The following is a 2867-nucleotide window of genomic DNA, read 5'->3' as shown; positions in this document are numbered from 1 at the left end:
GGCTGTGTGTGTGTGTGTGTGTGTGTATTGATAATCTGCAAAATATTAACTCTACGGTACCAGAGAGGGTAAATGCCACGAGGAGCAATCGGAGACAGCATTGACAACAAAGGCCTCGTGGCCACTGGGGCATCTCATGTTATTCCAGGTAGCACAGCACAGGGTGTGCCATAGAGGGGTGGAGGACTCAGGGAGCAGAAGGGCCTCTGAAGGAGCTAATGGAGACAGGAAGTGACTCTCTAGTGAGTCAGAAATAAGAGAAGGGAAAGAAGAGATTCCAGTAGCTGTCAGGCAGGTCTGAATTGGAATCTCGATTTATAATCATTTGTCAGCAGTGTGACTTTTGAGTCCTCCCGCCTCTCTGGTCCTCAGCCTTCATCTGTAAGAGCAAAATAGGAAGCAGCTTTATCAGAGGACATGGAATAATGTCTTTAAAGACCTTAACACAGCCTGGTACATGAACAAAGGCCCAGCCTACCATCAGCGTACAACAGGCTAGTGTTCACTGAGCTTCAGCCAAGTAGCCCTTAATCGTACTTTCACCCTGCCCCAAAAAGCTGGAGAGGTGGGGACTCTTAGGATTCCATTTCACACAGGAGGTAAGTGATTTCATCAGGGCGTCAATGTTAGTCATTGCTCTGATGTTGTCGGGGAGGTTAAGGTCATCCAGCTGCTTGGCAGGAAAGCCAGCAGTGACAGGCAGCGGCTGCTGCATGGCTGAGTCTTTCTGGAGGAGGAGAATGCAGATGTATCGTATTTGACAGAAGTGCATTCCATCATCCGCCATGCAGGTGTTTGACAGAAGTGTACACCGCACTCTGTACCCCAGGGCTGAGGCTTACCTTGAATTCTGATGGGCATCGAGGCTGCTAGCTGTCTCTGCAGCCCTGGCAATTGCTGATTTGCCTTCTGTCATTAGCATTTTGCCTTTCCTAGGACATCGTACACACAGAAGCATACTCTTCTTTCATGGAACAGAATATTTCTGAGACTTGCCCTGCTCTCGAATATTCCTAATTCCTTCCCTGATCTTCCTGGGCAGTAGTCTATTGTAGAGGGTTGGCCAGTTAGCTCAGCAGATTAAAGTACCTGCTTAGGCAGAGTTGGGGACTGGGGTCCGATCCTTGGCCTGCCTTGCTGGCTCTGCTCCCGGGGGGTACTGAGAGGGCAAGTGAGACTGGGCGTGGTGGCGCGTGCCTGTAATCCAAGCGTTTGGGAAGCTGAAAACAGGAGGATCACTGTGAGTCCGATCTGTGTACTGAGACCCTATAGATCTTGTACTAAATACATTTTTTTAAAAAAGGTCTGTTATAGAGATGTGCTATAATTTGTTAATTCATTCGCTGGTTGAGGGACATTAGGAGTCTTGCCTGTTATTGGCTATGAATAAATCTGCTAGATATGTTTGAGAACAAGTTTTCCAGGCGACATATGTTTTTATTTTTCCTGAGTCATGCCTAAGAGTAGAATTGCTGGGTCTTAAGCTAAGTGGGCTTTTCACCTTTGAAGAGGCACCGAAGTGGCCGCAGCCCTTGGCCTTCCTAGCTGTGCTGTGGAAAACTTCGAATTGTTCGACACCCTCAGCGGTAGCTGGTGTTATTCATCTTTGACACTTTAGCTATTTTAGTGCACGGATGGTAAAAATCTCATTGTAGGTTTTAATTTGTACTTCCCTAATTAGTAGCAATGCATGTGCCTATTCGGAATTTTAATATTACCTTTCAAAAAAGTGTCTGTTCAAATATTTCAGTTATTTAAAAAGATTGTCTTCTTATTGCATAGTATGGAGTTCTTTGCAGGTATATATATATATATATATATATATATATATATATATGCGCTTTGCAAGTATTTTACTGGTCCGTGGCTTGCCCTTTCATTTTCTTAATAGTGCTTTTTGAAGATGAAAAGATTTTTCAGCATTTCCTCTGGGCATTAAAATGTCCATTTTTGTGATTGAAAAGACTCTTGCATTGTACGAATTATTTGTTTAATGTAAGGTCACAAAGATTTTTCTGCCAGGGTTCCTTCTAAGGGTTTGAGAAATTTATCTTTCACATTTAAGTCTGTTTAGCTCTGTGGTCCATTTCAAGTCAGCATCTTACTTTATGGATTTAGTCTCATTATTTTTGCATCTGGTTGTCCAAGCATTCCACCGTCATTTGTTGAAAAGACTCGAGTGAACTTTCAAACATTATTGTTGAATTGACTCGGCACCTTTTCATAAAATCAGTAACTATGTCCATATGGGCATATTTCTGGATATTTCATTGATCTGTATTTCTATATTTATGCCAATAACACGCTGGCTGGGTCACTGCAGATTTACACTACGTTTTGAACTCAGATGGTTGCAATCTTTGCTTTTCTTTTCAACTTTCATTTATGGAATTCCAGTTATGTGTCCGATGTTGTTCATTTGTTTGGTGGTTGACTGAAGAAATACAGAATGAGAGAGAGAAAAAGAGAGAGGGAAGGAGGGACAGAGAGAGAGAGAGAGACAGAGACAGAGACAGAGAGAGAAATATAGAGCATCTATGTTGTACTTGGCTCGACTCAAGGTACTCTGACCCAGTGGTGATAAAAAAAAATATAAATTCCTGACCTCCAGGGAGTTTTTCAGAGGTTCAGAAGGGGCAATGGAGTTAGAGTAATAATGAGAAATACACACATATGGTATAATTACCAACTATAAACTCTGTGTGCGTGCTTACCTATGTATGTAATCAAATAGTGATATGTGAGGAGAAGAAAAATAACGCAAAGAAGGGCTGGTGAGATGGCTCAGTGGTCTAAAGCACCTACTTAGAACAAGCTCAGCAAAGCACTGGGACCGCGGTTCAATCCCCCAGCACCACATGCCAGCC

The 2867-nt window shown here is 43.0% G+C and overlaps 1 long non-coding RNA gene across 2 annotated transcripts in view; it reads left to right on the top strand.

Annotated features, from left to right (window-relative positions):
• The first annotated feature begins 295 nt into the window (after nt 1-295).
• Nucleotides 296-2867, top strand: part of LOC111818025 — an 18756-nt gene continuing 16184 nt past the window's right edge. For both annotated transcript variants that reach the window (XR_002822101.1, XR_002822100.1), the window contains exon 1: nt 296-599. This is a non-coding gene — a long non-coding RNA (uncharacterized LOC111818025). The remainder of the gene's footprint in view (nt 600-2867) is intronic.

The sequence above is a fragment of the Octodon degus genome, unplaced genomic scaffold (genome assembly GCF_000260255.1).
Source record: "Octodon degus isolate 3935 unplaced genomic scaffold, OctDeg1.0 scaffold00077, whole genome shotgun sequence".
In the NCBI taxonomy this organism is placed as follows: domain Eukaryota; kingdom Metazoa; phylum Chordata; class Mammalia; order Rodentia; family Octodontidae; genus Octodon; species Octodon degus.
Note: the sequence above shows the minus strand (reverse complement) of the source record. Positions and strands in the feature narration are given on the sequence as shown.